Raw genomic sequence first — 25,795 nt, forward strand, 5'->3', positions numbered from 1 at the left:
CCACCAGACTACAAAATAAGGGAAGCTTATAAAGGCAAAAAAACCTACAAGGTTACATAAATTGTTTGTCAAGAATTAGGATTGGAGCTGGCAAGATTGCTTGTTAAGCAAGGATTGGTTGGGCTCTAAAATGGTTACATAGTTGCAAAGGGTAGAGGAAACTTTGAAACTACAGGATGCAGCTAGCAGCTGCTAGCCGATATTGTTTTGAAAACCTGCTGGTGGTATTCTTGAGTTTGACACAGTTCAGAAAAAATTCAAGTTCTCAGCGATGCAGGAGTGTGTCTGAAACCACATCCACAATGGCCACACAGCTCCATTTTGGATGCCTGAACCATAGTTACTCCATTTTGATTTTTAAATGATCTTAAATATGTCATCACCACCCTCTACAAGATGCTGCCCCCTCTGCTGGCACCAGATGCTCTCCTGTGTATTTGCCTTGGGATCTGCTACAGGGGCCTCCTTCCAGATACTAGCTGTGGGCTATGCTAACCTCACAGGCTGTTTAGGTATATTTTTTAATCCATAGGTCTGCATCAAAACACTTCTCTCAATTTCAAAGGAAATAAAACAGGGGACATTCATTCATTTGGAAGTAATTTTTCATCTTTCTCTACTCATTCTCTTTTCTTCACTGGACAAAGAATAATGTGCTCAAGTATTGAACTAAATTTACCCCAACTGTCTCCAAATTTAATTTTTAGAAAAGAGTCCTCAAAAGCATCTCTCTTCTATTTAGCTTTATTATAGGAAGTCAGTATAGTCTAGTGGCTAGGACCTGGAATCTGGAATCAGAAATTTGGGGTTCACCACTGACCTTGGACACACTAACGAGCCCCTGAGAAAGCCTCATTTCTCTCATGTAAAAAAATGAAGATAATGGGTAACAATACCACTCTCCTCACTGGATTGTTGTGAAAATGAGACCATCTTATTAAAGAGTTTAGCATGTTGCCTGGCCTAGGCTAAGTAGTGACTAGCAATTAGCTGTTGTCTTTGCAGTAGCCATTTTACATTACATTAGAGTCAGTCATCCTGTCCATATGCACACTAAAATTACCTGGGGAGGTTTAACAACTACTGATGCTTGGGTCCAACTACCAGGGATTCTGATTTAGTTCATTTGGGGTAGTCCTGGGCAACTAGGTTATCAGAAATGTTGTTTTTTCACACAAGCCCCAATGTACCATTTTGTACATGGTAGATGCATGCCTTATAAATAAACCTTAAATAACATAATAAGCATACTTTAAAATTCTAGCAATGGAATCCAAGCACTCAGCTATCTTTACCTGAGTATTGGAAGGTGGTTATTTTTTAACAAGTGACCAGCTTTCAGAGAGATAAACAAAGAAAAGCAAGGTGGTGAGAGGGACCTGTCTAAATTATTACATCACCCAAACACACCAAATCATCAATCAGGTGATATATCCTTCAGCAGGACCACATTCATAGCTAATGGATAAGGATCCTGAAGTATCCTAAAACGTTACTCCTGGATATGTTATTACTTAGAATAGTCATGGGTCATGGGCTAGTTAGGCAGAAGGCCTGGAATTCTAGTGTTATAAAACCCGGTTTCTCATTTGAGTCCCCACTTGCCTGTAAAATCCTGAGTAAGTTACTAATCTTCCTTCAGGCTCAGATTCTTCATTTGCAAAAGCAGGTTAATACCTATTTCACATGGTTCCTGAAATTATCAAAAGAGACATTCAGTGTTAATCATTTCTTTCATTGATAAAGGTTATACACATTAAATCTTTTTTTCACTATAGTTATATTCTCTGGCCCTCTAGTCTTCCACCAGCCCCTCCTCTTCTCCATAATTTCCTGTTTATGCCACTATTAAGGATATTTTCCTATTAATGTAGATGCATCCCTGACTTCTGACTCCCCAAAGGTCAGGAACTGGCCTTAGTTCTGTATTCCAGGAACCTAGCTCATTATCTGATACATAAAAGATGTTTAATAAATACTTGATGAAAGAATATATGGAAATCAAGAAGCCAGAATTATGAGCAAATAAATTTTTACCAAGGTCAATTCAGTGGAAGAAAATTGTCAGACTATGAAAAGCTATGTAGGGAGAAGCAACTCCAAGCCTCAATTTAACTTCCCTGATGTTTAACATTGACTATTGTTTTGAAGGTAAGATTTTAGGAGCTGTCATATTAGACTTTCAATTCATTCAAGTCTCATTTATTAGGTGTGATAAAACTCAGGATTTAAGACCCTAGATAATTAACCAAGTGTGCTTTCAATTTCAATCCCCGTTACCTACAAATATTTGAACTAGCATTTAATGTTTATTTTGAGCTATCACTGCTATTCCTGGACCTTTGAAACTCAATGAGTTTCATTCCCTTCCATCTTAACCAAAGGAGAAGCACTGACTCTCATCAGAGGAGAGGCATTTCAGGTCGAACATTCCATAACTGGAATTAGAGTTAATGTAAATTCATTCCTATGTGACTTGCGTTCCCCCAGTAAACATTTATCATCTACTGCCTCTGACCTTGCACCACCACATGCCACACTGAGGCCAAATTATTGCATTAGTATTTTTTATACTTGAAATAAGTAGAATTTCCATCTCTGACTTTATTTCCCACTCCTTGATATCATAATATTATCCAAGTTAGCTTTATAATGATGAAGAATTGAATTATATGGTACAGATGAACTTATTTGCAAAGCAGAAATAGAGTCACAGATGTGGAGAACAAACTTATGGTTACCAAGGCGGGGAAAGGGGGGTGGGATGAACTGGGAGACTGGGATCGACATATATACACTACTATGTATAAAACAGATAACAAATGAGAACCTACGGTACGGCACAGAGAACTCTACTCAATGCTATGTGGTGACCTAAATGGGAAGGAAATCTAAAAAAAAAGTGGATGTATGTATACATATAACTGATTCACTTTGCTGTACAGCAGAAACTAACACAACATTGTAAAGCAACTATACTCCAATAAAAATTAATTTAAAAAAAGAATTGAATTATAACCCTAGACTCGACATAACTTAGCTTTGCTTTTTCAGCTATATCCTAGATCAGTTGTTGAACTCTGTGTCTTCAAATCATCTGGAGGTCTTATTAAAATGCAGATGCTGATTCAGTAAGTCTTTGATGGGGTCTGAGATTTTGAATTTCTAACATGCTCCTAGATAATGTTGTTGATGCTGGTCTAGGGACCACATTTTCAGTAGTAACGTTCTAGATAATTTCAATTCACTATAATTGTTTGAACTTGTTTCTCTGCATTCCTTGATTCTTTAGCCTCTTATTACAGTCATTCACTTATCCCCTAGACTCGTACTTAAGAAGTTTTCTCAGGTGTAGACCTTGGGCCAGGTAGTAAACTACAGCTTGTATTGTTTGTCTCAGCTCCACAGTTAGCACCTGGAGTACCCACACCTATCAGCCTTATAAAAACCTACCTGCAAATAGAGTCCTCACAAATAGGGACAAGAAGTAGACATTCAGCAACAGTGAATGCTGAGACAGATCACTTAGTGTGAGTCCCAGATTCTCTGTGTGTTTCCTTTGAAGCAAGACATAATTTTTACAAACATTCTCTGAATCCTTGAAAAAATGTGCATTGTGTTTTCAAACTAATGAATTATACTATTCAAATTATAACGTATGTTTTGCTTTTGAACATATTTATATATTCAAAATTTTCATGTCAATAACTTTGTTTTCAGTCACTTTTTAATTTAACACTTTAATATTTTTATATTTTGAGATTTGAAACTTAAGAAAATGAGCCACTTGATACTGTGTTCATCTGTTGTGGGTATTGGAATTATTATATTCTATTATAATTATTACATTCTGATAGATTGTATGAAGAGGTGATCTCCCTGAAAGGCTGTTATCAGAGTCAGTTATCTTTGGAACAGGCAGTTCCTAAGATAAGGGACCAGGAAGATAACAGGAAATGATGAATTATCAAGGCAGAATATAGAAAAGAGGCATAACCTCTAGTAGATACCTCTCTAAGTCTTGATCTCTTTAATTGGGACTTCTAATATAAATATGCTTTAATATTTTTTTCTATGAGTTAACAACTTACATGTTACTTGCTATATTCCCTTTTATCATTACTTTCAGTTTCATCTTTAATAAGTCCTTATTTAAAAACTTTAGCTTGGTTTCAGATGTACAATGAGGAAACTGTAAAGCAACAGAGGCTTGAAGCTTGGAGGAGGGAATACAGATTTGGGAGACTTCAAGGTCAGAGATTCTAGTTGTGACCCCAGACTTCAAAAGCAGGTACAAGAATAAGGAAGCTGGCAAGCATAGTATCTCGCTCAATGATTGGTTGGTGATGGATGCATATAAGGAATCTAGTGAAGACTCACAGGACATCCATCATTCTTAACCCTAACACCGCAGATGGCATGTGTGCTACCCAAGAACTTATGTCTCTCCAGCCCCTACCACATAATACATAGAAAAGGGAGAGGGGGGCTTCCCTGGTGGTGCAGTGGTTGGGAGTCTGCCTGCCAATGCAGGGGACGCGGGTTCGAGCCCTGGTCTGGGAGGATCCCACATGCTGCGGAACAACTCAGCCCGTGAGCCACAATTACTGAGCCTGCGCGTCTGGAGCCTGTGCTCGGCAACGAGAGGCTGCGATGGTGAGAGGCCCGCGCACCGCAATGAAGAGTGGCCCCCACTTGCCACAACTAGAGAAAGCCCTCGCACAGAAACGAAGACCCAACACAGCCATACATACATACATACATACATACATAAAAAAAGAATGTAAGCAGACAAGAATAGCATTAAAAAAATAAAAAATTAAAAAAAAAAAAAAAAGAAAAGGGAGAGGGAAAAGGGCAGAATTGATTCAACTTGTGGTCACGACTAAGAATCTCAAAGAGGCTGACTTGACTTGAAAGAGACTTTCAAACTAGAAGAGAGAGAGCTATGGGGGCAGTTTAATTTTTTCTTTCATGACTATGCAACAATAGAAGATGAGGTGGATGAGAGCAGTTACAGAAATAAGGTTTTCTTTGTATCCACATCTGAGACATAGTATGTATATCTCAATACTGCTCATCTACTTTGATCACAATTAATATTAAAAACTCTTGCATTTGTTGTGATATGTTTATCACCAACAAATACCATGTTGCAAAATACTATTGCTTTTCTGTCCTCAACTGAAACTGTGAGCAGCATTCAACACATTTGATGACTTCTCCCTGCTTAGAGAAGCACTCTCCTCTCTTGGCTTTCATGATACTACCTTCCTCTGGTTGTTCCTTCTCAGTTTCTTTGCTGAATAATACTGGTTGTCAAATCTGAATCTACTTCTTCTCTTACCTCGCTTATCTCCAAGATCAGAGGTTCTTAACTCTAAGTGCATAGTTTAATCACCTGAGGAGCTTTAACAACTAATGACCCCTGGGTCCAACCTCCAGAAAGTCTGATTTATTTGATTTTGGGGTATCTGGCCAAATAGATTAAAAACTGTCAGGTTACTGTAATGTGAAACCAATAATTAGAAGCACTTTACTAGACATTTCTCCTATTGATAAATATAAATTTCTATATTAGCTTCAGAATTCTTTCCTGAAATCAAGATTCAACCAACTGCCAGAATTCTGATGATAGTATGGCTGTTTATATTGGACTGTTTCCTGCCAATCACAATTATAAACTCTGGACAAACAAACATATCTATGTCTATTTCTATGTCTCTTCATATCAACTGAGAGCAGGCAGAAACTGGAGCTGATATTACACTTTCCAGATTGGAAACACACTGGGTGAGATCCACATTTAACTGGCTTTTCCCATGATAGCACTCTCCAGTCTGCCCTGTGCACAGGAGATAGAGTTCAAGCAGAAAACAGAAGTCTGAGGTCAAAGTCTGGGGCTGCTAGAAATTGATGAGGATAGGTAAGTGCATGAAAGGATGAAACCACATAAGGCGTGATCCCCAAATCTGTGTGTGAACTCTTCCAAAATTCAGCTGCACATGTGTAGAGTGAGATTCTAATGAACTTAGTAGAAAACAACAGTTGGAAAGCTAAAACACTGAACAGGAATTTTACTAGCTGCCTGGTATTAGGGAGGTGCAGTTTGGAATTCAAGTTCTGCCTAATTAGAGGAATTAAATCTAGGGTTTGTAACTGATACTCCAGAAGGGCCACATCTTATAGTAGTAAAGACCATTCCCAGGGCTAAAGTCTATGCCCTGAACTGAGCAAAAAATTCAATTACAATCACTCTAACAAAACTAAAAACAAAACCTTAGGATCAAGTTGGTCCACCAGCAACTTAATTGCTTGCTAAATTAAAATTAACATTTTCCAGAGGAAAGTTACAGAATCCAAACTCTCTGCAAAATATTATTCAATGTACAATAAAATTACTAGCAACGTAAAGAGGCAGGAAACTGAGATCTATATTCAACAGAAAAATCAGCCAATAAAAGTGGACACAGACATAGAAGATATTGGAATTAGCAAACAATAAGTTTAAAATGACTACTATAGATATATTAAAGAGTTAATAGGAAAAATGGATGAGTAAAGATACATTTCAGAAAATATATGGAAACTAAAATTGAACCAAATGGCTACCCAAGAACTGAAAACTACAATATCTGAAATTAAAATAAGAAGTGTTTTCAGAAGAAATGTATCAGTGAAACTGAAGATAGGTAAATAGAAATTTCCAAGCTCAGACGCAGATTATTTTTAAATGTAAAAAAAAAATGAACAGAGCTTCAGTGGCTTGTCAAGTAATATCAAGAAGTCTAACATATTGGAATGGGAGTCGCAGAAAAGGAGAAGAGAGATAATGGAACAGAACAAACACTTGAAGAGATAAGGTTGAATATTTCCCAAATGTGATGAAAACCCACAATCAATTGATCCAGGAAATTCGGCCAGCTCCAAGTAGGAAATATTGAAGAGCCAACTAATCATTTCAAATTTGGGTTACTCATAGATCTTAAGACTAGCAAGTTCAGAATGATCTCTTGATATTTCTTTGATACTTCCCACTCTTCAAACCTGCTCGCTCATTTCCCAATATTTCTCACTTTAGTAAATGGTATCACACTTACCCTGTTGTTCAAAATGAGATTCTGGGAGTCATCTATATTGGCTTCCCAGGGCTGCTCTAACAAATTACCACAAACATGGTGGCTTTAAAAAACACAAATTAATTTTCTTATCATTCTAGAAGTCAGAAGTCCAAAATGGATTTCGCTGGGCCACAATCAAGGTGTCAGCAGGGCTGCATTTCCTCCAGAGGCTTTAGGGAGAATTTGTTTCCTTGCCTTTTCCAGCTTCTAAACGCTGCCTTTATTTTCTGGCTTGTGACCCATCCTCCATCTTCAACGCCAGTGTATAGCATCTTCTCCCTGACTCTTCCTCCCCGTGCTTTGGTCACATGGTTTCCTTCTCTGCCCTATCAAATCTCCTTCTGATAAGGACACATATGATTCCATTTAGGACCCATCCAGGTAATTCAGGCTAATCCTCTCCATCTCAAGAAGCTAAACTTAATCACATCTGCACTCTCTTTTGTCAAATGAAGTTATATTCACAGGTTCCAAGGATTAGAACCTGAATATGTTTGGGGTCTGTTATTCAGCCTACCACATCATCTCTTATCGCTCTTCTCTTACCCCAATTTTTAATTTTTTCATGAACAATTCTTTTTCATTTTATTTGAAAATACATCTTGAATCCACCCACTTCACCTCCACGGCTATCCCTCTAATCCAAACTACCACTAATTAACATCCAAAGAAGGTCCCCTCTGGCTGAAACACACTTCCTTCAGATCTCCTTACTATTATCTCCTTCTCATACTTTAGACTGTAACTCATATATTCACTTTTAAGAAGGCTTTGATAGCAATATCTAAAGAATACCTAGTTTTACCCTTTATCTCCTTTTAAGATCTTGACGCATTTCAAAATCAACATATTGATCTGTTTCCTCTATCAATTAGGTTCAATCAGGAAAATAGAAACCTTTTGGCAGCTTTGAACAAAGGAATTGGTTACCCTAGCACTGGAAAGTTGGAAGAGCAAAAATGAGTAGGAGTCCTGGAAGAATAAAGTAGGGGGAGGAATGTTGTCCAGAAATTAATACCTGCGAAACCAGATACCTCGCCAAAGGTTAGAGGACAAAAGGGAAGAAGTGTTACCAGAATCGAAGAGCATCTGGGGATGCTGTACCACTGATAGAGGTAACAGAGAGGAAGAAAAGAGCATCTTGCCTCCTCATTTTCTATTTCTCTATAGAACACTAATGCAAGTTTCCTACACTGCCAAGGAAGTACATTTTGTGGGCCATATATCCTGAATGAATTGGGAACTGTTTAAATGTAGTCTGGCAATAATAGTGGGTAAACACTGATTGTTCAAAAGCTCTTAATCTCCAATAGTAAGTATTTTGGGAAAATCTCCTTTTAAAAGCATCAGATGTTCTCTGTTTTTTACTAACTGAATCTATCTACAACAATTGACCCTGCTGTTCAAAACGCTATTTTTTAGAGTTACTTTTCCTGAGAACTTTAAAAACAAGTGTGGAGGTTTAAACAGCATGAGCACATACTTGGGGGAATTTATCTTGTTTCCCAATAAACAAAAATTACAAATGGCAACATAACTCTGTAATACTGTAGGAAGAGATCAAAATGTATCCTTTCCCACCACTGGAAGCCATGCTCATTATAGCAGGAGCCCTGTGTATGATCTCCACTGGGATCTTGGCCTTTAGAACAAGATGTTAAATAATTAGCATTAGCATAGCAATGGGAGCTGAAAATAAGCTGCCTTAACAGATCTACTTCCTGCACAAAGAAAGCAGCTAGCACAAGTAGAGGGCAGGGACCTGTAAAGTCAACATTTATGGAGTGCCTACTATTCCATAAATAGTAGTGTCAGGAATTTTTTAAAATGTATTTATTTATTTATTTGAAAGAACATAGGATTAAGAATCAGAACACCTGTGCCTAGATCCCAACTTTGCCTTATTAAAATGATGTGATACTGAGAAATATATTTAGCCTCTCAACTTCAGTTTTCTTAGGTATAAAATAAGAGTAAAAATAACAATGTCATAAAGAAATTGTGAAGATAGCCTAAGGAAACATGTGAAGTTGTTTGTAAAGTTGTTATATAAATATTTCTGTTGAAGACTATAAATTGCTACATAAATATTTCTGTAATTTATGATTGTAAGTATATAAGAAGTATTTTAAAAATGCCAACCACTTTAGGCATTTGTTTGCAAAAACAAGATGGCAGTTGTTAGAAATTAAGATGGAATTTTGAAGGTGTTTGTGAAAATGTAGGAATGCCTGAATCCTGTTCTGCAAATCATAACTCATCCCTGAAAATTCTATAGGGAGATAGACACAGGGAACAAAGCCAATGGGAAACAAATATTAGTCCATTATTACTGGGTAAGTACCTAATTACTCTTAATGCAAAATGTTGGCAAAGCTGAGTTAGAGGTCTGCAGCTTTTTGCCTGCAACCAGCCTAAATTCAAATTTTGGAGTATTACCACCTGATGACCAACCACATGGTACAAGGGACCCGACACACTGACCAGGACTCTCAGGAGGTTTTGTGGAAAAAATCAGAGGTAACAGAGTTCCTCCCAAGAGTACCATAAAAGAGAAAAAGTGAAAGAGAAAAAATATAACGTGGATTCCTGATATTTTTGGCACAGTATTCCTGCCCATTAGCAAACATGGATGAATCTACGGCCTAGAATTTGATGAATAAGATTAGCAGTTTCTTCTTCATGGGAAGGTCAGGGAGCTAGGACAGATGTGGAGAGAAAGAAACTAAAGTCTCCTCCGCTGCCTGTTGCGGTCAGCATCCCTAGGTGGCCCTTCCCTAGCCAGCCTGTCTCTGATTGGCCATTCACACTTACTGAGTCCTCTGAATAAATTCAGGGAATGATTCCACACTGATGCACCCCAAACAGGAAACTAGGTTAGCCAGTGTGCCTTTATCATTTTGTTGCCTCTCAGCTACAAATCTACTCTTCATTGCCTGATCTGTGAAATGAAGTTGGGTTCTTTATTTCTTCTTTGATATAAGGGGCAATGCTAAGGTTTGTCAATAGAGTCCTGGGGAGATAATCAATGGTGGAGGAAGGGTTTTTTTTTTCCGGTTTCAGAGTGCTCCACTAATAGGCTCCTGCAGTTTGTGTAGCTTGTTCAGTGCCTGGTTCCTTCACTGCACACAACTCCAGTCCCGGCTCCTGCAGCATTGTGGTTTCTCCAGCAACAGGAATCTGCAGCCCAGATGTCTCCTCCAACATGAGCTCCCGCAGTGCACGGTGGCGAGCAGCACCTATGACAAACAGCTTCCTCCAGCACCCTCTCTGGTGGTTTGGCAGTGGAATGCCTCTAGCAAGATACTTTCCTGTGCATAGTTTTCTCAGCACTGTAGAGTACGGACTTCCAGTGGCTTCCACAGGTGCATCGCCACAGCTACTTTTCTGCCATCCAGCGGGTCATGGCCATGCCCTCTTCAACAAGATCTGGATCTCAGCCATGGGGGGGAGGGGTGGAAGGGGGGCTCTAATATATTGGATGCTCTGTCATACCCCTACGTGGTAGTAACTACTCCTTATATCTACCTTGCCTATGTTCTTTAGAGTTCTCTTTACTTCTTTATTAGCTCCTCCCTTGTTACTCAAATCTCCTGTTACTGTTAATATTCTTTTCATTAAACTTATACAAATCGCTGTGTAGTTCCTGTCTCCTGACTGGAACCTGACTGATGCAGCCAGGCTGGTGTAGGTTAGGCACTGCTCTAGAGAAAGGAGGGAACTTCTATTTACTGAGCACCTGCTCTACACTAGAACCTGTGCTGGGTGTTTCATCATTATCTCATTTGATCATCACAGCAATTCTTTGTTGCAGGATACTGTTATCGGCACCATTTTACAAGTAAGGACACTGAGGCTCATAAAAATAAGTGACTTAAGGTACCCCAGCTATTAAATGGCAGAGTTTTGGAATTAAACTCATTTATCTGGGTTAAAGCCTATGGAACTCATACAGCTAGGAATTTTCCAAAATTCACTTGAAATATTCTTTAGCTTTACTTCCCTAGTTAGCACTACATAATATCCTAGGTACTTATTTATGGAATAATGCCCTTTCTACTTCTCTCTGAAATGGAAATTAGATTCCTTAGTGACGAGATGAAACTTGTCTTTATTAGAGTTTAAGCACTCTTTGCCACCAACATTTACCACCTCTCTTGGTGTGTCTGTAAGGACCCATTAAGAACAGCACGGATTGTGCTATCAATACCTAACCTTCAGAGCTACCGCTACAATGTTTCCTTTCTTGACTGATCTTCTTTTAACTCCAATTGATTTTTTCAAAATTTTCAGTTTCCACTTGATTCCCTGTTTTCTTGCACTCTTATCTTCCTTTACAACATCACAAACTTTATTTTATTTGCTTTGGCCCAGTGGGTGATTTCTCAGATGAAATAACTTGTTTTCTTTCTCTGATTCTAAAATCATCAGAGGAACCTAGTAGCATGAAAGGGAATTGTGCAATGTATTTTGAGGATCACAAATTACTCACTGGAAAGAAAATGACGGATATGTTTTTCTATTCTCTGCATATATTACATCAAGACGATAGTTTTTCTCAAGACCAAGTTCAAATGTTTTCTCCTATAAACCCCATACACTTTTCCCAGGGATGAGCCTAGAGGAGGTACGAGGCCCAATTCTGGCCAAAGAGATGTGAGGAAAGTGAGCTAGGAGATACCTGGAAAGATTATCCTCCCTGGAAAAAAAAAAAAAAAGGCACACAAGAAGAAGACCCCTTTGCCGTTTTCTTCCTTCTAGCTCTAGACAGTTATGTGAGAACACAATATTTGGATACTCTGTGTGAGCTTGTTGAATGAATGAATGAATGTTGTTTTGAGACACCACATTGGTCAATTGGTTGTAGGCAGTCAAAAGAAGATTCAGTCCCAGAACAATCCTTTGGTATTCTCTCTGGAAGAAATCCATTAGAACTAGATTGAGATGGGATTTAAGTTAAATAAATGCAAAAAGGGTGAGAGAGATTAGTCACTTGTGTTATATTCCATATAAACAGCCAAATGTGGTCTTAAATAAATTACAGAAAACTGTGGCTTTTTGTTTCTTTCTCACCAATACTTATTTAATTAAAAAAATTAATATTCAGGGTGTCTGCATTTTAGTGCTCTCTCACTCTCTTTTTATTGCCATCAGAAAACTTTAAAAATTAGAAGAGGACAGGAGGCAGTTTTCAGGGCAGAGAAAGATGCTAAAACAAAATTGCATTTCTGAACCTGTCAGGGCTAAAAGTATTTGAGAAATAAAAAGATACAAATTCAAAGGTCAAGAGGTTTTTTAAAAATTTAATTCCACCTGTTTCTTTTCCCAATTTTTGCGTCATTTAGAACTAATAGTTGATAAAGTCATAGAAAACAAAGAAATCTTAAAAGATCTCATATGTCTCATCTGTGAGGGCTTTAGATCAAACTAGTTAGTGATCACACCAACTCCAGGACTCTGGGTATGGTTTCTTTCCACCAACCCACTATGGCTACATGAGTAAACTCAAACAAAACAGCCCCACGAAATGTTAATTTACATTTTGTTCCTATTTCAATATAAAAGTACACAGTATCAGTTTCCTCAAGGTACTGAGCCAAAGAGCGTTCCATGCTGCCCAGTCATTACTCTGTCTCCAATTCTGTCATTTTTCTGTCCAAAACCTCATGCATTTTGCAGGTGCTCTTTGTAGATCCATGTTCCATGGAAGAGGAACTGGATAGCTCTCAGTCACAGTTAGGTGGCTTATTTGTGAACACACAGCCATAGCCGGGAAGAGAAGCAAGAGCGGAACTCTCACTTTTGCCGCCTTTATCTATATTTGTAGCTGTGCATGAGCATGAGTCTTATTCGGTAATTCCAAAGCCATGAGGTTAGGTTAGCGTACATAAAAGCACTGCAATTATCTTAAACTTTCCATATGCGGACCTTTATGGACTCCTATGTCTTAAAATAAATCCTTTATTGATTTTGCTATAATAATTTACAGCTCCAGGATAATCAAATTGGTGGATAACTGGCAGTAGCCGTAGATATATGCAACAAGAAACAAGCACAGAAATGCACTTGCCTTAATAATATCAATCTCAGAGTTCCTAAAGCAGATATGCCTTTTCTTGGCAAACATCTGCAGAGACAATATTTATTCCAAATGCCAACTCCGAGACCACTAGGATCCCTAGGAAGAGAGGTTGAGAGTAATGTAGAGCTATTGCCATCTAGTGGTTCACAATAGAAACATCAGGCTCCTTTTCTCGGGTCTAACAGAAATAGAAAATTTTTTATAAAGGTAAATATTTTGCAATTTTATTTCACTGCTCTGTGTATACGTGGTTGGATTAAAACATTTTTGAAAGAACTCACGGATGCTTATTATTATCTGAGAACAATTCAAACCTCTAGCCATACTGAAATTTTCATTCATCAAACACATTGTTAGAAGCCGAGCTTTGAGTTTAAAACGAGGGTCATAGAAATGTGCCATCAGAGTCCCTATTTCAAGCTGTCGTTCAAAAGCTATAGCCAGATATTCTGGATTTCATGTGTGTGACCCAGGGGCATTCTTGCATATTTTTTGGCTCTCTCTCCCTCTGTCTTTATACATGTGTGTACGTATGTGTGTGTGTATACATATATGTAATATAGTACTAGGTATTATGCACACTCCAAACCATTTAACAAAACAGACATTATACAAAGAATACAATCAAGTGAATATGAATATTTAAATATTTAAATATTTAAATTATATGTATTAATTAAACAAGAATCTGTATTCACGGGCTCACTAAATTATTAATAACACTGAGCATTGTGATATGATGGGAGTATGCTTCATTAATTAAATAAAATTTGGGTTCAATGCCTTATGTTAAAGGTCTAGTTGTGTTTATTGTATTTTGATACTTGGTTTTGATGACCATCAAAACATTGCTGCAAAGTATTTCTCAAAAGATCTGTAGATCCAACAGAGAAGGTGAATCATTGGCCGTACTTTCTAAATCATGGTATTAATTCCTGAGTTTCATTCAAAAAATTTCTTCTTCACTTGCATTGTAAATATTTAATAAATTCTCCCTTTTCCTGATGTCAAAATCGGATTTTTTTTGGAATGAATCAGAAGGGATTTTATTTTAATATTTTCATCAAATGGTTTTAAAAAAACCACTGAAACTCTTTATTTGGAAGATCTTAAAATAGGTTAGTGAGTTCTGATTCAATTTTTATTAAGTGTAAGATATGAGTTTATGTCTGAGACATATCATTTTTGACAACAATAATATAAACACTTCCAAACATCCATTTTTCAACATTCTTTTCCCATACCAGGATTAAAAATAAAAGAAAACAAAGCAAAAACAATCACTTTCTCACTCAGTTTTAGAATGTCACCTCTACCTTGAAAGAAGACAGTAAGTGTCTTTATCTTTTTTGAGGATCTCTGTTAGGTGGCATTCTATCAACAGCTACTTGTCATCACAGAAAAGGTCAGCAAATTTGGAACACTGGTAATTTAGTGAAAGAAAACTGTTACTCTTTTAGGTTCTTTGCCAAAGATAATAAGGGAACTATGTTGCACAAAAAACAAAAATAAAAACAACACATAAAACAGATTTATACGGTCACACCTTATGTCATTACAATTAAGCATTATACAGAGTCTACTCTTCATGATATCAAATTCATAAACACACATAGCCAAGCATATGTGAGCCACACTAGGGTGCAATGTGCTTGAATGGATGTGTGAGGGTGCAGCTGTCAACTCCTTTGAGGTGCAGAATTTATATTCTCCCCTCAGGATACAGCTTATACCTTAAGCAACACATGGACCAAGTGGGGATGCCACTGTCAATCATATATATATTTTAAGTGTACTTTCTTTTTAGCCCATTAGATAAAGATGAATATAAATAAAAGTTGTAATATTTTCTTCCTGCACATCATTTTTGAGACCCTTGGGGAGGCCTTTGAAACCTTTTCAGGTTTTGATACTCCACCTTCAGCCCTGAGAGACAAGGAACTCTCAGGGGCCTGAATGTGGGTGCGCAGTTCCAAAGCAGTGGTTTTCTCTGGGGAAGTAGCTGCTTTTGGGCCAGTCCTAAGTGTGGTTGGACATTCCCCAGAGGCCTAGACGTGGACAGCTGGTTAGTAGTACGTGCTCCTGAGGAGCTAATGTCAAATCCTGAACTATTGGAAGCTTTCACTCATGCTAGGTTCACAGGAACACAGCTCCTCCCTGGAGCGGCCTGGGCTTAAAGAGCAGGCAGTCCTTTGAGGTCTGTTCCAGCCTGACGAGTGGTGCTCTGACTTCCCTCTGCTAGACTCTTCTCATCTTGTGCATCTTGGTGTTAGTAATACAGTCTGGAAGAAGGAGCTCTTCTGGCTCAGGCTCACGGGGCTGCTGAGCTTCAGGTCCTAGGGCAGAATTTGAAAGAGGCTGGCGACTCGGGAGCCTCACTGAGCCTGACAGCTCTAGGGCTCTAGGAAGAGCAAGAATCTGAGCCCTGGTGCCCTAGATGGCTGACTGTGTCATCCCAGAGCACCCACGGAGCTGGGAGAGAAGGTTTGGGGCATCACAGCTGGTAGTGGGGGAGGAGCTGGATACCAGAACTTTCTTCTGAGTTTGGAAATGAAATCCAGCCCCCGAACTCTGCTGAGGATACAGGCTGGGTTTTATTTCATCACCTTCTAGTCTGGTGGACCAAAACCAGCAAGAGTATCTGGATCTAGCAGCTTAAGTGGATCAGGGACTCTAGCTAAACCCCATCTCTGTTCCTAGTAGAGCTTCCCTTGTAACTAAAGCAAGCAGAAACATTTCATTCAGGTTTTGGTTTAAAAGGCCATAGAATCAGTACAGCCACTATGGAGAACAGTATGGAGGTTCCTTAAAAAACTAAAAATAGAACTATCATATGACCCAGCAATCCCACTCCTGGGCAAATACCCAGAGAAAACCATAATTCAAAAAGATACATGCACCCCAATGTTCATTGCAGCACTATTTACAAAATAGCCAGGACATGGAAGCAACCTAAATGTCCATCAACAGAGGAATGGATAAAGAAGATGTGGTACATGTATACAATGGAATATTACTCAGTCATAAAAGGGAACAAAATTGTGTCATTTGCAGAGACATGGATGGACCTAGAGACTGTCATACAGAGTGAAATAAGTCAGAAAGAGAAAAACAAATATCGTATATATTAACGCATATATGTGGAATCTAGAAAAATGGTATCGATGATCTTATTTGCAAAGCAGAAATAGAGACACAGACATAGAGAACAAATGTGTGGATATCAAGGGGGAAAGCAGGGCGGTGTGGGATGAACTGGGAGGTTGGGATTGACATATATACACTACAACGTATAAAACAGATAACTAATGAGAATCTACGGTATAGCCCAGGGGACTCTATTCGGTGCTCTGTGGTGACCTAAATGGGAAGGAAATCCAAAAAAGAGGGGATATATGTATACATATGGCTGATTCACTTTGCTGTACAGCAGAAACTGACACAGCAGTGTAAAGCAACTATACTCCAATTTTTAAAAAGGCTATAGAATCATATATTGGGCAATAACCTTATTTATAATAAAAGACATGGCTATTGATTCAAATTATTAATCTATCTCCACCAAAGCATGACATATTTGTTCTATTTCTGTGTGAAGATGACTAAAATAGAATATTTTGATTTCTGATGAGTCTGTATAAAACACAGAAGTTGGAGAATCTTAATCAAGGATGGAAAATACAGGTCATGTATATTGCCACTTCTCCATTCTAAACGCATGGCAGGCATTGCTACTGAGCTACTCCCTTTATTTTGTACTTCATAGGCTCTTTCCAGCATGGCCAGGATGAATCATTTTCTACAAAATAGGAGTGTAAGAATTGTTACATTACTGACTTCTTAAAAATGTTTTATTATAAAATTTTTTTTAACATATACAAAAAGAGGATGGTATCATGAGCCCCCATATACCCATCACTCAATGTCAAAAATGATCCACGTTTGCCAAGCTCATTTCAACTATCCAACTCCACCTCACACATATGCATGTATATGTTTTATTGTTTTTAAATAAAATTAAATCTGTCTTCCAGTTTCTAGCTAGTAGGTGTCTAGAAAAGCAATCTTTTGATGAATCCTTTCTCTCCCTGCCTTCATACAAAGATGATAATGGAGGCTTCTGTAAAACTATATGTCCACAGAGGCCTCACCTGCCTTTGAGACATTCTGGAAGAGTTAATACACCTAACATTCATCCTATACTGAACTTCGAAGTCCTGTAGCTCTGGAGCTGCTTTTGTAGCAGTCAGGCACCTGAACGTTTGCCTAGGGTCCAGCCTTCTGAGCTTTATCAAGCTTTCATTCCTTTGAAATAGCCCATTTCCATGGATATTTTAATGGATCAGACTTCACATTCCAAATACACCACAAACTAGCAGATTGCCATCCCCTTTTAAATGTTGTCGTATACCTCAGTTCTTTCACTGCTTTTATCTACTTCTCACCCTGGGAGAGACTGGCTTCTCTTTCCTCTTTTTCATGATACCTGCCAGGAATTTAAGCTTCCAAAAAGTCCATAAAAAGTGATTTTTCTACCAGAAATTTTGTTTTCTTAGAAATTATACCCAAGGGAAGGGAATACAAAGTCCTGGTTGCCTTCTTGGGATAAGGGGAGAAAAATACAAAGTATAAAACATAAATACTGCTCATTCTTTTTTTTAATTTTTTTATAGGTAGAAAGCAAAACACAATTTAATATTTCAAAATTACCTGTCATACCAGCTTTTCATGATTAAAAACAAGGTGTCTATAAATGTGTTTGTGCTTTACCACAGTGTCTGATATATGTTTTATTTCTAGCCAGCCAATCATCAGCTCTTGCAGTCACACTGGCAACTTTCTGAAGATATCCATCATTCTGGAGGAGCTAGCCAAGGAAAAGCTAGAGTGACTGCTGGCAGTATCTGAGGCACTGAGGTCGAGCTGAAAGGTTCAGTCAGAAGAGAGCCCAGACAGCTGCTAACTGTGTTACTTGGCAAGCCATTTTACAACTCTGAGACTTAGGTTCCTTATGATATAATAATAATTATAATGCTGATAATAATAATAATGATAACGTATTCCATAACATCAGTATAAGTATCAAATGAGTGGATGTATAAAAATCACTTTTAAAATGAAATCAGAATATGAATGTTATTTTTGTGAAATTGAATATTATATTTCTTTAAATATGTAACAAATACAGTAAAAATAAACCGTTTGAAATCTCAGAAATTGTGGGATTTTCTGATCCTGAATAGTTTTCTAATGTTTCAGAATATATTAAAAATGCATTGGGTTTTGGTGAGCATACACACATGATCAGTATACACAAGTGGAGAGTGACTAAACCGGTTGGGTACTAGAGATGAACTTCAAGATTCATGCAGATACGTGCACTTATACCCAGGACATTATTATGGACTAAATTTTTGTGTTCCTCCCAAATTCATATGTTGAAATCTAATCCTAAATGTGATGGTATTTGGGGGTGGGGCCTTGGTGAGGTAATTAGGTCATGAGGGTAGAGGCCTCATGAATGAGACTAGTGCCCTTATAAGAAGAGGCCAGACAACTAGCTCACTTCCTTTCCTCCATGTGAGAATACAAGAAGTAATCAGTCATTTGCAACCTGGACCAAGATTCCGCACCGGAACCTGACCATGCTGGCATCCTGATCTCAGACCTCCAGCCTCCAAAACTGTGAGAAATCAATGTCTGCTGTTAATAAGTCACCCAGTGTATGGTACTTAGTTATAGCAGCCTGAACTGACCAAGACAGTCACTCTGTCATTGCCAAGTAATGACACTGGCATCTGAAGAAAGACCTTCTATCATTAATATTTACTACATCAAAACACTTGATAGAAGTAAGGTTTTTCTTACTATGCTATCATGAAATGAAGACTGCATGTCTCTCTCTGTTAAACTCCAAGCTTCTAAAAGTCAGAGTAAGGCCTTAAGAAGGATTAAGAAGTTGAAATCAGACCTGGGTTCAGATTCAAGCTCTGACTCTTCCTAACTTGGGGCAAGTTATCTGAACTGTGCATTTTGTTTTACTTACCTATCTCTCTAATTAAACTAAAAATTTGAAGGCAGAGGCCATGTCCTAGGCCTTCTCCATTTCATTCTATATTTTCCCCAATAGATTAGTGTTTCTCAGTATGGTGGTCTGTAGATCTCTGAGATTTTCCTTCCGTCTAATAAAAAACACTTTTCCTACCTAGATTCTGAACAACGTGAGAAATAAAACAATAAAATCAGAGGCCAAAATATCACCTATATTACTGATGAAGCTAAGTTGAAAAATGCACTTTATGGAAGAGCCACACACACCTACCAAGACAAATCAAAAATTAGAAAAATTTATCTAGTCAAGGCAGCACCAGGGCAGCAGGAAAGCCTGACAAGATAAGTTCAGGGTAAAAGGATAACTCATGTTGCCTATAGTCAGGCTCATTCCCAAGCCCAGCAAAAAGAGCTACAACAGAAGTGTCCTGGACTTCCAGAGTTTGGGGGCAAGATGTGAGGCATGGAAGAACCAGACATGGACCCTGTGGAAGACGGCTGGACTTGCATATTTTAAAGGATTCCTAATCAAGAGCACCACCTGAAGTGGTGAGTAGACTCTCCAGAGTGACTCTTAGAATGCCTGTCAGAACCTAGAAACTGAAATAAGTTAGCCAGGAGAGACTTCTGTGAGCATCAGGGAGTTGCCAGTAAGAGGTTCCCAGCAAGTCTCCAAGAAACCCACAAAAGGGCTAAATTAGAGGAAGAGTAAGCCTTTGGACATCTGCCACTCTCGGAGGCACCAATGCCAGATTATGACTGCATCATATGAGCAAACCTTTTCTGCTCTTTCTTCCCCTTATTCCCCTATTCCAAGACTAGAGGATGCAAAAGAGGCATAGTGAGTGGGAGAGGAGTAGGGGAACGAGAACAGAAAAAGGTGAGGAAACCAACACCACCTGTGTGTTCCCATTGCAGAATTTCCAGTCTGAAGAAGGGCTAAGCTGGGGAATGAAAGAAGCTTTAAAGTGGATTAAACACTGAAGCTTTAATATCAGCCTGGGTTTTTTAACATTGAGAAAGAAAACTATTTGTCATTAACTAAAAGATATGGAACAAGCCTGAGATTTTATCCAGGGATAAGGAGAAATGCTTCTAGAGAGAAGGTGAAAAGGGCAATTAACTAGAAACTGATTTTCCCATAAACCATTTTTATGTATTTATTTTATATGGGGATTCACAAGGATGCTGTGAGAGGGAAAGTCTTTTTTGAGATTGTGATAGTTAAGAACTATAAGCACAGGGTGGCTGAAAGCCACTTCTTTCTTGAGAGTAAAACAAAATTGCAGAAAGCAGAACCAAGTGATTGAAGAGACAGAGAAAAAGAGATTGATTTATTATTGATAACACTGTCTGATTTAATTCAGCCAATGTATTCCTTTTTTCCATTCAAGCCAGGTTCAATATTTTCTTCTTTCAACTCATGACAGAAATAGTTCTGACTAATAAAGCATAATCACTTAGAAAAGTAATGAAAACCACATGTACTGCATATACTACAAGGAGATAAAATCTCTCATATTTGCATAAATTCTTAAGTCTTCTGCTATTCTTATATAATAACAAATAACATGTATTCAGTACTTATTATATATCAATCACTGCTCTAAAACCTTTAGATGAATTAGCTCATTTAATGACCACTATGACCTATGAGGTTGTCACTACCTAGTATGATCCTCAGTTTATCAATGAAGAAACTGAGAGGGTAAGTAAGTTGTTCATGGTCACACAACTAGTAAGTAGTGGAGCTGGGATTCAAACCCAGGCATTCCAGCTCCAGATCTCACTCCTGATCTCAATTCAGGGTCAAAAAGAAAAGAGGATAATTGTGAATATGATCAAATTGAGCAGTATTCTTAACATGTTATGCAACAAAATGCCTTTACACACATAAGAATGCAGATTGTTATAAAGGCATGCAAATGAGTGAAATGAGACATTAGATGAAACATTTCTGATAATGTCAGATCATTTACAAGATTTTAAGTATTTCCTTAAATTGTGTTTCTCATTGAAATGGGCAGAATCTTGAACAGTTTGAATCTATGACACCATGCTAAAATACTACAATATTTCAAGTTAAGGATAAAATATTGAGGTTTCAAAAGAAAACTAAACCACGTTGCAGATTGTTTGATTGCTGAGTTTCACTCTTTCACAACACCTGATGACTTTTTCACCTGCTGGAGAATGAAACTGTAGGTATATAATGTGGGCATAGGTAATCAAAACCTGAAGGAATGCTTTACAGAGATGAATGAAACAAAGAGTGGATAAAGACCCATTCACCATTATCTTTCATGTTGAGACATTTAACTTTTCAGCTTTTGAACTGATATTACAGTGCATGTAGTCACTGAAAAATCTGTCTATAAATTTTAAGTCCATTTTGAAGCTGAATCTCCAGAACCATTAACAGATACACTGAACACTGTTGTGCATTCCTGGTGACTAAAATCAAAGTTAGAACTGTCTAATAGACAAAGGGATTAAAAAGAATATATCAACTGAACATGGCCCCAGTTGTCAACTACAGCCATTCGTTATTAAACCAGATATAGAAAGCTTGCTGAAAGATTTCAGATAATTTCATCTCTCTCACTGATCTGAAATAATCATCATAATTGTCAATTTCTAAATATTCTGTTTTATTTGCACTATTGTTTTAAACTTTGATAAATCTTTTTAAAATGTACTTTATAATGGAGACCTAAAATTGCCAAAATTTTTAGAAACACTGTTCCATGTAATTGTAGAAATTCCCGTGACTTTAAATGATGTACATGATGGTGTCTCCCTGCTGTTTCAGTGGAAGTTGTGGCCAAAAATTAGTAGAGACTACTTTCTCCCTCTCAGGGGTCTAATTATATAGTAGGTTCTTTTTATAATCAGAGAGTGAAATGTTCAGAACTTAGAGACAGACATCAGTCTGAGAAGTTTTCCAACAAAATCCCCATTTTCCGCTAGACAGTAGGTAGCAATCAGCTATCACCCACTCTAATTTCTCTGCATTATGATGATGAAGGTTTTCTGCCTCAAGTTTCAAAAGTCTGAGCAGCACTGGAGAACACACTTCCTGATCAATCATCCAGCCCCCAGCTATATCTTGCAAGGGGGTGGATAAACAAGGTTCATTGGCAATTAAGCTACATAGACACAGCCTTTCATTCCTTTCTTCTATGAATGACCTTCCTTCATTTACACCCACTGATGACAGTGACATCATTTGGGATGTAGAGGTGGCTGATTCTTTCTCTATTGGAGCTATTATAAAGTAGCAATCATGCAAAAATATTCATAACATAATGAAAAATATATAAGGAAACTGACATGCTTTCATTTTATTTCTTGTTATGACTTAAATAAATTATCTCTGTGGAATGAAATAAACTAAGCCTGGCTATGCAATGTACTCCGCATAGTAGTTTAATCAGATGAATCTGTTCTCAGGTGAAAGATGCATTGTCACATGGCAAATGACCAAAACCTGCTGAGGTAGGTTTCAACAAGAGTCCTGTGCCCCAAGGCACCTAAATCCCTGTGCCTACTTTATGGTTTGGAAGTTTCATGATACGTGTCAAACTTAATATGTCTCAAACAGAACACCCGATATACATTCTGGCAAGTTGGTAGTGATATACCATGTTTCATTGTTCATATTGGTGATTTGAGTCTTCTCTCTCTTTTTTTTTTTTCCTTTGTCAGTCTTAGTAGAGGTTTGCCAATAATATTGAACTCTTCAAAGAACCAGCTCTTTGTTTGTTAAATATCTCTATTTTTTTCTTTTTCAATTTCATTGACTCCTGCTTTTATCTTTATTACTTCCCTCCCTCTGCTTGCTCTGGGTTTATTTTGCTCTTCTTTTTCTAGGATACTGAGGTGGAATCTTACATTAATGATTTGAGACATTTCCTCCTTTCTAATGTGTGCAATTAGTGCTATAAATTTTCCTCTCAGCACTGCTTTAGCTATGCCCCACATTTTTTAGTTGTGATGAAATATACATATCATAAAATTTATCACTTTAACCATTTTTAGGAGTGCAATTCCATGGCATTATTCACATTGTTCTGCAACCATCACCACCAACTATCTCCAGAAATTTTTTTTTCCCAAACTGAAACTTTGTACCCATTAAACAATAACTCTCCATTCCTCATTCCCCACAGTCCCTAAAAATCACCATTCTACTTTCTGTCTCCATGAATTTGACTGTTCTGGATACCTCATATAAGTGGAATCGTACAATATTTGTCCTTTTCTGACTGACTTATTTCACTTAGCATAATGTCTTCAAGGTTCATCCATGTTGTAGCAAGTGTCAGAATTTTCTTCCCTTTTAAGGCTGAATAACATTCCATTGTATGTATATACCACAATTTATCCATTCATCTGTCAATGGACACGTGGATTGCTTCCACCTTTTGGCTATTGGGAATAATGCAGCTATGAACATGGGGGTATATAAATATCTGTTGGAGTCCCTAATTTTACTTCTTTTGGGTATGTACCCAAAAGTAGAATTGCTGGATTATATGGTAATTCTATGTTTAATTTCTTGAGGAACAACCATCCCACTTTATACAGCAGCTGCACCATTTTACATTCCCGCCAGCAATGCACAGGCATTCCAATTTCTTTACAAGCTTGCCAGGAATTGTTATTTCTATTTGTTTGATAATAGCCATCTTAATGAGTGTGAAGCAGTATCTTATGGTGCTTTTGATTTGCATTTCCCTAATGGTTAGTGATACTGAGAATCTTTTCATGTGCTTGTTGGCTATTTACATACCTTCTTTGAGAAATGGCTATCCAAGTCATTTGCCGATTTTTAAATTGGGTTGTTTAGGGTTTTTTGCTGTCATTGAGTTTGTTCCACAAATTTTAAGCTATTATATTTTCACTTTAAGTCCATTTAATGTAATTTTTAAATTTACCTTCAGATTTCCTCTTTGGCCCATGGATTATTTAGAAATATATTGTTTGGTTTCCAACTGTTTGGAGATTTTCCTGTTATCCTCTATAATGGATTTCAGTTTACTTCCATGTAGTCTGTGAATATACTCTGTACTTTTAATTTTTTAAAAATTTGGTGAGATTTGTTTTATGGACAGGTTATGATCTATTTGGTAAAAGTTCAATGGACATTTGAAAAGAATGCATATTCAGCTTTGTTGAATGGAGTATCCTATCAGTGTCAATTACATACTGTTGGTTAATTTTGTTATTTGGTTCTTCTATATCCTTCTTGATTTTCTGTTTATATGTTCTATCAATTGTTGATAGAGGGATGTTGAAATCTCCAACTACAGTTGTGGGTTTGCTGATTTTTCCTTTCTGTTCTATCAATTATTTCTTGACATATTTTGCAGCTCTGTTGTTTGATGCATTTAGGGTTGCTAAATCTTCTTAGTGGATTAATCCTTTTATTATACAATATCCCTCTCTGTCTCTGGTAATTTTCTTTGCTCTGAAGTCAGTTAACAGAGCCATTCCTGCTTTCCTTTGTTTGATGTTTGCATGATATATCTTTTTCCATCCTTTTATTTTCAACCTACCTACGATGTTATATTTGAAGTGAATGCCTTGTAGAGAGCATATTGTTGGGACATGCTACTTAATTCACTCTGCCAATCTCAGTCTTTTAATTGGTGTATTTAGACCATTTGCATTTAATGTACTTACTGATATGTTGAGGCTTAAGTCAGCCATTTTACTTTTGTTTGTTTTAAATTTCTCTGTTTCTTTTATCCTGCCTTTCTGTAGGATAATTGAATGATTTTTTGAATTTAAATTGAACAATTTTCCATTTTTATTTATCTGTAGTGTTTTTTAGTGTGTCTCTTTGTATAGCTATTTTGGTTATTGCTCTAGATATTATATTACATACACAATTTATCACAGTCTACTAGTATCATCATTTCACCTCTCAAATAATATATAAAAATCTTACCTCCCTTTACATCTCTTTACCTTCTTCTGCTTATGATATAATTGTCTTAAATATTTCCTCTACATACATTTAGAATCACATAAGACAGATGATAGTGTCTACTTCTCTGGTCAAACATAACTTAGAAAACTCAAGAGAAGGAACGTCTATAGCATTTACCCGTATTTTTGCTTACTCTGTTCTTTTTCCTTTTCCTGATGTTCCAAGGGTCCCTTTTATCATTTCTTTCTGTTCGTAGAACAGAAATTTTTTTAGTCATTCTTTAAGATGGGTCTGCTGGTGATAAATTCTCTTAGTTTTCCTTTATCTGAGAATGTCTTGATTTCCTCTTCAGTTCTGTGAGATTTTTCATTGGATATAATATAATGGGTTGACAATTCTTTTCTTTCAGAACTTGGTGTCTTTCCTTTCGTACTGCTTTTAAGCCTTTTCTTTTTCTTTAGTTTTCAGATGACTGACTATGATGCATTTAGTGCAAATTGTTTGAGTTTATTCTGTTTGGAGTTCATTCAGCTCTTGAATCGGTAGGTTATGTCTTTTGCCAAACTGGAAAGTTTAAAGCCATTATTCCTCTGAGTACTTTTC

The 25,795-nt window shown here is 37.3% G+C and overlaps 1 long non-coding RNA gene across 1 annotated transcript in view; it reads right to left on the minus strand.

Moving 5' to 3' along the window:
- Positions 1–1,611: 1,611 nt before the first annotated feature.
- The window catches only part of LOC118896758, an 88,056-nt gene continuing 63,872 nt past the window's right edge, over positions 1,612–25,795 (minus strand). Inside the window, exon 4 of the long non-coding RNA XR_005020283.1 lies at positions 1,612–1,693. This is a non-coding gene — a long non-coding RNA (uncharacterized LOC118896758). The remainder of the gene's footprint in view (positions 1,694–25,795) is intronic.

This window comes from Balaenoptera musculus, chromosome 6, assembly GCF_009873245.2.
Source record: "Balaenoptera musculus isolate JJ_BM4_2016_0621 chromosome 6, mBalMus1.pri.v3, whole genome shotgun sequence".
Taxonomy (NCBI): domain Eukaryota; kingdom Metazoa; phylum Chordata; class Mammalia; order Artiodactyla; family Balaenopteridae; genus Balaenoptera; species Balaenoptera musculus.